Source organism: Denticeps clupeoides, chromosome 12, assembly GCF_900700375.1.
Source record: "Denticeps clupeoides chromosome 12, fDenClu1.1, whole genome shotgun sequence".
In the NCBI taxonomy this organism is placed as follows: domain Eukaryota; kingdom Metazoa; phylum Chordata; class Actinopteri; order Clupeiformes; family Denticipitidae; genus Denticeps; species Denticeps clupeoides.
In genome coordinates, this window is record NC_041718.1 from 43374 (window position 1) to 55034 (window position 11661).

Sequence of the window (11661 nt, forward strand, 5' to 3'; positions counted from 1 at the left end):
ATAAAATTCGACGTTTCATTTGTTTTTAGCTTTGTTTATGTTTGACCTTGAACAGAGTGCTTTAAAGTGATTTTCAGCGCGTGTAAGGCCAAAACATGAAAAAGTTGATTCCGGACAGCGAATTCTAATCTTTTTACAACGTTCTCTTTCTTAAAACTTAGAAACTTCATTTCCAATACAGAAAGTTGAAGATTTCAGCATGTCTCACTTGTTTTCAGCTTGTTTTGTGCAAAAACACGTTTGACCTTGAAAAAGTGACAATCTTTTGATAAATCCCTTTCCCTTCAACATTTTCAACATCTAACACTTTGAAATACATAAGAATATCACAAACTAAAAGGAGAAATAAAGAGAATGAGAAATGTCATGTGTTTTAGGCCTCTTTTGTGTTTGACCTTGAAAAACACACTTTCTCCAAAAACTACACTTTTCCATCAAAATTTTGCATGTCCAACACTGTGAAACACATAAGAACATCATTTCTAGCAGTATCCTTAAATAAAATTCGACGTTTCATTTGTTTTTAGCTTTGTTTATGTTTGACCTTGAACAGAGTGCTTTAAAGTGATTTTCAGCGCGTGTAAGCCCAAAACATGAAAAAGTTGATTCCGGACAGCGAATTCTAATCTTTTTACAACGTTCTCTTTCTTACAACTTAGAAACTTCATTTCCAATACAGAAAGTTGAAGATTTCAGCGTGTCTCACTTGTTTTCAGCTTGTTTTGTGCAAAAACACGTTTTACCTTGAAAAAGTGACAATCTTTTGATAAATCCCTTTTCCCTTCAACATTTTCAACATCTAACACTTTGAAATACATAAGAACATCCCAAACTAAAAGGAGAAATAAAGAGAATTTTAAATTTCATGTGTTTTAGGCCTCTTTTGTGTAAAACAAGGTTTGACCTTGAAAAACACACTTTCTCCTAAAACTACACTTTTCCATCAAAATTTTGCATGTCCAACACTGTGAAACACTTAAGAACGTCATGTCTAGCAGTATTCTTAAAGAAAATTCGAAGTTTCATTTGTTTTTAGCTTTGTTTATGTTCGACCTTGAACGGAGTGCTTTAAAGTGATTTTCAGCGCGTGTAAGGCCAAAACATGAAAAAGTTGATTCCGAACAGCGAATTCTAATCTTTTTACAACGATTTCTCTCTTACAACTTAGAAATTTCATTTCCAATACAGAAAGTTGAAGATTTCAGCATGTTTCACTTGTTTTCAGCTTGTTTTGTGCAAAAACACGTTTGACCTTGAAAAAGTGACAATCTTTTGATAAAACACTTTCCCTTCAACATTTTCAACATCTAACACGTTGAAATACATAAGAATATCACAAACTAAAAGGAGAAATAAAAAGAATTTGAAATTTCATTTGTTTTCGGCTTGTTTTAAGCAAAACTATGTTTGACCTTGAAAAACACACTTTCTCCTAAAACTACACTTTTCCATCAAAATTTGCATGTCCAACACTGTGAAACACTTAAGAACATCATTTCTAGCAGTATCCTTAAAGAAAATTGGAACTTTCATTTGTTTTTAGCTTTGTTCTTCTGTAAAATTATGTTGACGTTGAACAGTAGTGCTTAAAACAGTGATTTTCATTCAGCGCGTGTAAGGCCAAAACATGAAAAGTTGATTCCGGACAGCGAATTCTAATCTTTTTTACCACGATTTCTTTCTTACAACTTAGAAACTTCCTTTCCAATACAGAAAGTTGAAGATTTCAGCATGTTTCACTTGTTTTCAGCTTGTTTTGTGCAAAAACACGTTTGACCTTGAGAAAGTGATAATCCTTTGATAAAACACTTTCCCTTCAACATTTTCAACATCTAACACTTTGAAATACATAAGAACATAACAAACTAAAAGGAGAAAAAAAAGAATTTGAAATTTCATTTGTTTTCGGCCTGTTTAAGCAAATCTAATGTTTGACCTTGAAAAAACACACTTTCTCCTAAAACTACACTTTCCATCAAAATTTGCATGTCCAACACTGTGAACACTTAGAACATCATTTCTAGCAGTATCCTTAAATAAAATTTGAAGTTTCATTTGTTTTTAGCCATTTTTGTTTTATTATGTTTGACCTTGAAGGGGGCGGGGGGTAGTGCTTTAAAGTGATTTTCAAGCGCGTGTAAGCCCAAAACATGAAAAGTTGATTCCGGACAGCGAATTCTAATCTTTTTACAACGATTTCTTTCTTACAATAGAAACTTCATTTCCAATACAGAAAGTTGAGGATTTCGCATGTCTCACTTGTTTTCAGCCTTGTTTTGTGCAAAAACACGTTAGACCTTGAAAAAGTGACAATCTTTTGATAAATCACTTTCCCTTCAACATTTTCAACATCTAACACTTTGAAATACATAAGAACAATCACAAACTAAAAGGAGACATAAAAGAATTTGAAAATTTCATGTGTTTTAGCCTCTTTTGGGTAAACTAGGTTTGACCTTGAAAAACAACTTTATCCTAAAACTAATAAATTTTTCCATTCAAAATTTGCATGTCGACACTGTGAAACACTTAAGGAACATCATTTCTAGCAGTAGTCCTTAAAGACAAATTACGAAAGTTTCATTTGTTATTTAGCTTTGTTTGTAAATTGTTTGACTCTGAAAAGGAGTGCTTTAAAGTGATTTCAATTCACAGCGCGTGTAAGGCCACAACAATGAAAAAGTTGATTCCGATACAGCGAATTCCTAATCTTTTACAACGATTTCTCTCTTACAACTTAGAAATTTCATTTCCAATACAGAAAGTTGAAGATTTCAGCATGTTTCACTTGTTTTCAGCTTGTTTTGTGCAAAAACACGTTTGACCTTGAAAAAGTGACAATCTTTTGAAAAAACACTTTCCCTTTAACATTTTCAACATCTAACACTTTGAAATACATAAGAACATCACAAACTAAAAGGAGAAATAAAAAGAATTTGAAATTTCATTTGTTTTCGGCTCGTTTTAAGCAAAACTATGTTTGACCTTGAAAAACACACTTTCTCCTAAAACTACACTTTTCCATCAAAATTTTGCATGTCCAACACTGTGAAACACTTAAGAACATCATTTCTAGCAGTATCCTTAAAGAAAATTGGAACTTTCATTTGTTTTTAGCTTTGTTTCTGTAAAATTATGTTTGACTTTGAACAGAGTGCTTTAAAGTGATTTTCAGCGCGTGTAAGGCCAAAACATGAAAAAGTTGATTCCGGACAGCGAAATGTAATCTTTTTAGAACGATTTCTTTCTTACAACTTAGAAACTTCATTTCCAATACAGAAAGTTGAAGATTTCAGCATGTTTCACTTGTTTTTTCAGCTTGTTTTGTGCCAAAAACCGTTGACCTTGAAAAAGTGACAATCTTTTGATAAATCACTTTCCCTTCAACATTTTCCAACATCTAACACTTTGAAAATACATTAGAACATCACAAACTAAAAAGGGAAAATAAAAAGAATTTGAATTTCATTGTTTTCGGCTCGTTTAAGTGCAAAACTATTTTGACATTGAAAAACACACTTTCTCCTAAAACTACACTTTTCCTCAAAAATTTGCATGTCCAACACTGTGAAACACTTAAGACATCATTTCTAGCAGTATCCTTAAAGAAAAATTGAAGTTTCATTTGTTTTAGCTTTGTTTCTGTATAATTATGTTTGACCTTGAACAGAGTGCTTTAAAGTGATTTTCAAAAGCGCGTGTAAGGCCAAAACATGAAAAAGTTGATTCCGGACAGCGAATTCTAATCTTTTTACAAACGATTTCTTTTCTTACAACTTAGAAACTTCATTTCCAATACAGAAAGTTGAAGATTTCAGCATGTCTCACTTTGTTTTCAGCTTGTTTGGTGCAAAAAACACGTTTGACCTTGAAAAAAGTGACAATCTTTTGATAAATCACTTTCCCTTCAACATTTCAACATATAACACTTTGAAATACATAAGACATCCCAAACTAAAAGAGAAATAAAGAGAATTGAAAATTTCATGTGTTTTAGGCCTCTTTTGTGATAAAACTATGTTTGACCTTGAAAAAACACACTTTCTCCTAAAACTACACTTTTCCATCAAAATTTGGCATGTCCAACACTGTGAAACACTTAAGAACATCATTTCTAGCAGTATCCTTAAAGAAAATTCGAAGTTTCATTTGTTTTTAGTTTTGTTTATGTTTGACCATTGAACGGAGTGCTTTAAAGTGATTTTCAGCGCGTGTAAGGCCAAAACATGAAAAAGTTAATTCCGGACAGCGAATTCTAATCTTTTTACAAGCGTTTCTCTTTCTTACAACTTAGAACTTCATTTTCCAATACAGAAAGTGAAGATTTCAGCATGTCTCACTTGTTTTCAGCTTGTTTTGTGCAAAAACACGTTTTGACCTTGAAAAAGTGACAATCTTTTGATAAATCACTTTTCCCTTCAACATTTTTCAACATCTAACACTTTGAAATACATAAGAACATCCAAACTAAAAGAGAAATAAAGAGAATTTGAAATTTCATGTGTTTAGGCCTTTTTGTGTAAAACTAGGTTTGACCTTGAAAAACACACTTTCCTCCTAAAACTACACTTTTCCATCAAAATTTTGCATGTCCAACACTGTGAAACACTTAAGAACATAATTCTAGCAGTATCCTTAAAGAAAATTCGACGTTTCATTTGTTTTAGCTTTGTTTATGGTTTGACTTTGAACGAGAGTGCTTTAAAGTGATTTTCAGCGCGTGTAAGGCCAAAACATGAAAAAGTTGATTCCGGACAGCGAATTCTAATCTTTTTACAACGATTTCTTTCTTACAACTTAGAAACTTCATTTCCAATACAGAAAGTTGAAGATTTCAGCATGTTTCACTTGTTTTCAGCTTGTTTTGTGCAAAAACACGTTTGACCTTGAAAAAGTGACAATCTTTTGATAAAACACTTTCCCTTCAACATTTTCAACATCTAAACACTTTGAAATACATAAGAAATATCCACAAACTAAAAGGAGAAATAAAAAGAATTGAGAAATTTCATGTGTTTTAGGCCTCTTTTGTAGTAAAACTATGTTGACCTTGAAAAACACACTTTCTCCTAAAACTACACTTTTTCCATCAAAATTGTGCATGTCCAACACTGTGGAAACACTTAAGAACATCATTTCTAGGCAGTATCCTTAAAGAAAATTCGAAGTTCATTTGTTTTTAGCTTTGTTTATGTTTGACCTTGAACAGAGTGCTTTAAAGTGATTTTCAGGGCGTGTAAGGCCAAAACATGAAAAAGTTAATTCCGGACAGCGAATTCTAATCTTTTTACAACGTTCTCTTTCTTACAACTTAGAAACTTCTTTTCCAATACAGAAAGTTGAAGATTTCAGCATGTCTCACTTGTTTTCAGCTTGTTTTGTGCAAAAACACGTTTGACCTTGAAAAAGTGACAATCTTTTGATAAATCACTTTCCCTTCAACATTTTCATTATCTAACACTTTGAAATACATAAGAACATCCCAAACTAAAAAGAGAAATAAAGAGAATTTGAAATTTCATGTGTTTTAGGCCTCTTTTGTGTAAAACTATGTTTGACCTTGAAAAACACACTTTCTCCTAAAACTACACTTTTCCATCAAAATTGTGCATGTCCAACACTGTGAAACACTTAAGAACATCATTTCTAGCAGTATCCTTAAAGAAAATCCGAAGTTTCATTTGTTTTTAGTTTTGTTTATGTTTGACCATGAACGGAGTGCTTTAAAGTGATTTTCAGTGCGTGTACGGCCAAAACATGAAAACGTTAATTCCGGACAGCGAATTCTAATCTTTTTACAGCGTTCTCTTTCTTACAACTTAGAAACTTCATTTCCAATACAGAAAGTTGAAGATTTCAGCATGTCTCACTTGTTTTCAGCTTGTTTTGTGCAAAAACACGTTTTACCTTGAAAAAGTGACAATCTTTTGATAAATCCCTTTTCCCTTCAACATTTTCAACATCTAACACTTTGAAATATATAAGAACATCCCAAACTAAAAGGAGAAATAAAGAGAATTTTAAATTTCATGTGTTTAGGCCTCTTTTGTGTAAAACTAGGTTTGACCTTGAAAAACACACTTTCTCCTAAAACTACACTTTTCCATCCAAATTTTGCATGTCCAACACTGTGAAACACTTAAGAACATCATTTCTAGCAGTATCCTTAAAGAAAATTCGACGTTTCATTTGTTTTTAGCTTTGTTTATGTTGGGCCTTGAACGGAGTGCTTTAAAGTGATTTTCAGCGCGTGTAAGGCCAAAACATGAAAAAGTTGATTCCGGACAGCGAATTCTAATCTTTTTACAACGATTCTTTCTTACAACTTAGAAACTTCATTTCCAATACAGAAGTTGAGATTTCAGCATTTTTCACTGTGTTTTCAGCTTGTTTTGTGCAAAACACGTTTGACCTGAGAAAGTGATAATCTTTTGATAAAACACTTTCCCCTTCAACATTTTCAACATCAAACACTTTGAAATACATAAGAATATCACAAACTAAAAGGAGAAATAAAGAGAATTGAGAAATGTTCATGTGTTTTAGGCTCTTTTGTGTAAAACTATGTTTGACCTGAAAAACACACTTTCTCCTAAAACTACACTTTTTCATCAAAATTTGCATGTCCAACACTGTGAAACACTTAAGAACATCATTTCTAGCAGTATCCTTAAAGAAAATTCGCCGTTTCATTGTTTTTTTTAGCTTTGTTATGTTGACATTGAACAGAGTGCTTTAAAGTGATTTTCAGGGCGTGTAAGGCCAAAACATGAAAAACTTAATTCCGGACAGCGAATTCTAATCTTTTTACAACGTTCTCTTTCTTACAACTTAGAAACTTCTTTTCCAATACAGAAAGTTGAAGATTTCAGCATGTCTCACTTGTTTTCAGCTTGTTTTGTGCAAAAAACACGTTTACCTGAAAAAGTGACAATCTTTTGATAAATCCCTTTTCCCTTCAACATTTTCAACATCTAACACTTTGAAATACATAAGAAAATCCCAAACTAAAAGGAGAAATAAAGAGAATTTTAAATTTCATGTGTTTAGGCCTCTTTTGTGTAAAACTAGGTTTGACCTTGAAAAACACACTTTCTCCTAAAACTACACTTTTCCATCAAAATTTTGCATGTCCAAAACTGTGAAACACTTAGAACATCATTTCTAGCAGTATCCTTAAAGAAAATTCGACGGTTTCATTTGTTTGTTAGCTTTGTTATGTTTGACCTTGAACGGAGTGCTTTTAAAGTGATTTTCAGCGCGTGTAAGGCCAAAACATGAAAAAGTTGATTCCGGACAGCGAATTGTAATCTTTTTACAACGTTCTCTTTCTTACAACTGAGAAACTTCATTTCCAATACAGAAAGTTGAAGATTTCAGCATGTCTCACTTGTTTTCAGCTTGTTTTGTGCAAAAACACGTTTTACCTTGAAAAAGTGACAATCTTTTGATAAATCCGTTTTCAGTTCAACATTTCAAATCTAACACTTTTGAAATTACATAAGAACATCCCAAACTAAAAGGAGAAATAAAGAGATTTTTTAAATTTCATGTGTTTAGGCCTCTTTTGTGTAAAACTTGGTTTGACCTTGAAAAACACACTTTCTCCTAAAACTATACTTTTCCATCCAAATTTTGCATGTCCAACACTGTGAAACACTTAAGAACATCATTTCTAGCAGTATCCTTAAAGAAAATTCGACAGTTTCATTTGTTTTTAGCTTTGTTTATGTTTGACCTTGAACGGAGTGCTTTAAAGTGATTTTCAGCGCGTGTAAGGCCAAAACATGAAAAAGTTGATTCCGGACAGCGAATTCTAATCTTTTTACAACGATTTCTTTCTTACAACTTAGAAACTTCATTTCCAATACAGAAAGTTGAAGATTTCAGCATTTTTCACTTGTTTTCAGCTTGTTTTGTGCAAAAACACGTTTGACCTTGAGAAAGTGATAATCTTTTGATAAAACACTTTCCCTTCAACATTTTCAACATCAAACACTTTGAAATACATAAGAATATCACAAACTAAAAGGAGAAATAAAGAGAATGAGAAATGTCATGTGTTTTAGGCCTCTTTTGTGTTTGACCTTGAAAAACACACTTTCTCCTAAAACTACACTTTTTCATCAAAATTGTGCATGTCCAACACTGTGAAACACTTAAGAACATCATTTCTAGCAGTATCCTTAAAGAAAATTCGACGTTTCATTTGTTTTTAGCTTTGTTTATGTTTGACCTTGAACAGAGTGCTTTAAAGTGATTTTCAGGGCGTGTAAGGCCAAAACATGAAAAACTTATTTCCGGACAGCGAATTCTAATCTTTTTACAACGTTCTCTTTCTTACAACTTAGAAACTTCATTTCCAATACAAAAAGTTGAAGATTTCAGCATGTCTCACTTGTTTTCAGCTTGTTTTGTGCAAAAACACGTTTGACCTTGAAAAAGTGACAATCTTTTGATAAATCCCTTTCCCTTCAACATTTTCATTATCTAACACTTTGAAATACATAAGAACATCCCAAACTAAAAAGAGAAATAAAGAGAATTTGAAATTTCATATGTTTAGGCCTCTTTTGTGTAAAACTAGGTTTGACCTTGAAAAACACACTTTCTCCTAAAACTACACTTTTCCATCAAAATTTTGCATGTCCAACACTGTGAAACACTTAAGAACATCATTTCTAGCAGTATCCTTAAAGAAAATTTGAAGTTTCATTTGTTTTTAGCTTTGTTTATGTTTGACCTTGAACGGAGTGCTTTAAAGTGATTTTCAGCGCGTGTAAGGCCAAAACATGAAAAAGTTGATTCCGGACAGCGAATTCTAATCTTTTACAACGATTTCTTTCTTACAACTTAGAAACTTCATTTCCAATACAGAAAGTTGAAGATTTCAGCATGTCTCACTTGTTTTCAGCTTGTTTTGTGCAAAAACACGTTTGACCTTGAGAAAGTGACAATCTTTTGATAAAACCATTTCCCTTCAACATTTTCAACATCTAACACTTTGAAATACATAAGAACATATCAAACTAAAGGAGAAATAAAAGAATGTGAAATTTCATGTGTTTTCAGCTTGTTTTGTGTAAAACTATGTTTGACCTTGAAAAACACACTTTCTCCTAAAACTACACTTTTTCCATCAAAATTGTGCATGTCCAACACTGTGAAACACTTAAGAACATCATTTCTAGCAGTATCCTTAAAGAAAATTCGACGTTTCATTTGTTTTTAGCTTTGTTTATGTTTGACCTTGAACAGAGTGCTTTAAAGTGATTTTCAGGGCGTGTAAGGCCAAAACATGAAAAACTTAATTCCGGACAGCGAATTCTAATCTTTTTACAACGTTCTCTTTCTTACAACTTAGAAACTTCATTTCCAATACAGAAAGTTGAAGATTTCAGCATGTCTCACTTGTTTTCAGCTTGTTTTGTGCAAAAAACACGTTTGACCTTGAAAAAGTGACAATCTTTTGATAAATCACTTTCCCTTCAACATTTTCATATCTAACACTTTGAAATACATAAGAACATCCCAAACTAAAAGAGAAATAAAGAGAATTTGAAATTTCATGTGTTTTAGGCCTCTTTTGTGTAAAACTATGTTTGACCTTGAAAAACACACTTTCTCCTAAAACTACACTTTTCCATCAAAATTTGCATGTCCAACACTGTGAAACACTTAAGAACATCATTTCTAGCAGTATCCTTAAAGAAAATTCGAAGTTTCATTTGTTTTTAGCTTTGTTTATGGTTGACTTGAACGGAGTGCTTTAAAGTGATTTTCAGCGCGTGTAAGGCCAAAACATGAAAAAGTTGATTCCGGACAGCGAATTCTAATCTTTTACAACGATTTCTTTCTTACAACTTAGAAACTTCATTTCCAATACAGAAAGTTGAAGATTTCAGCATGTCTCACTTGTTTTCAGCTTGTTTTGTGCAAAAACACGTTTGACCTTGAAAAAGTGACAATCTTTGATAAAACCACTTTCCCTTCAACATTTTCAACATCTAACACTTTGAAATACATAAGAACATAGTAAACTAAAGGAGAAATAAAAAGAATTTGAAATTTCATTTGTTTTCGGCCTGTTTTAGCAAAACTATGTTTGACCTTGAAAAACACACTTTTGGCTAAAACTACACTTTTCCATCAAAATTTTGCATGTCCAACACTGTGAAACACTTAAGAACATCATTTCTAGCAGTATCCTTAAAGAAAATTCGAAGTTTCATTTGTTTTTAGCTTTGTTTATGTTTGACTTGAACGGAGTGCTTTAAAGTGATTTTCAGCGCGTGTAAGGCCAAAACATGAAAAAGTTGATTCCGGACAGCGAATTCTAATCTTTTTACAACGATTTCTTTCTTACAACTTAGAAACTTCATTTCCAATACAGAAAGTTGAAGATTTCAGCATGTCTCACTTGTTTTCAGCTTGTTTTGTGCAAAAACACGTTTGACCTTGAGAAAGTGATAATCTTTTGATAAAACACTTTCCCTTCAACATTTTCAACATCTAACACTTTGAAATACATCAGAATATCACAAACTAAAGAGAAATAAAAAGAATTTGAAATTTCATTTGTTTTCGGCCTGATTTTAAGCAAATCTATGTTTGACCTTGAAAAACACACTTTCTCCTAAAACTAAACTTTTCCATCAAAATTTTGCATGTCCAACACTGTAAAACACTTAAGAACATCATTTCTAGCAGTATCCTGAAAGCAAATTCGAAGTTTCATTTTTTTTTAGCATTGTTTATTGTTTGACCTTGAACGGAGTGCTTTAAAGTGATTTTCAGAGCGTGTAAGCCAAAACATGAAAAGTTGATTCCGGGACAGCGAATTCTAATCTTTTTACACGATTTCTTTATTACAACTTAAGAAACTTCATTCCAATACAGAAAGTTGAAAGATTTCAGCATGTCTTCACTCTGTTTTCAGCTTGTTTTGTGCAAAAACACGTTTGACCTTGAGAAAGTGATAATCTTTTGATAAAACACTTTCCCTTCAACATTTTCCACATCTAACACTTTGAAATACATCAAGAATATCACCAAACTAAAAGGAGAAACAAAAGAATTTGAAATTTCATGTGTTTTAGGGCCTCTTTGTGTAAAACTATAGGTTTGACCTTGAAAAACACACTTTCTCCTAAAACTACACATTTTCCATCAAAATTTTGCATGTCCAACACTGTGAAACACTTAAGAACATCATTTCTAGCAGTATCCTGAAAGAAAATCGAAGTTCATTTGTTTTTGCTTTGTTTATGTTGACTTTGAACGGAGTGCTTTAAAGTGATTTTTCAGCGCGTGTAAGGCCAAAACATGAAAAAGTTGATCTCGGACAGCGAATTCTAATCTTTTTACAACGTTTCTTTCTACAACTTAGAAACTGCATTTCCAATACAGAAAGTTGAAGATTTCGCATGTCTCACTTGTTTTCAGCTTGTTTTGTGCAAAAACACGCTTGACCTTGTGAAAGTGATAATCTTTGATAAAACACTTTCCCTTCAACATTTTCAACATCTAACACTTTGAAATACATCAGAATATCACAAACTAAAAGGAGAAACAAAAAGAATTTGAAATTTCATTTGTTTTCGGCCTGTTTTAAGCAATCTATGTTTGACCTTGAAAAACACACTTCTCCTAAAACTACAC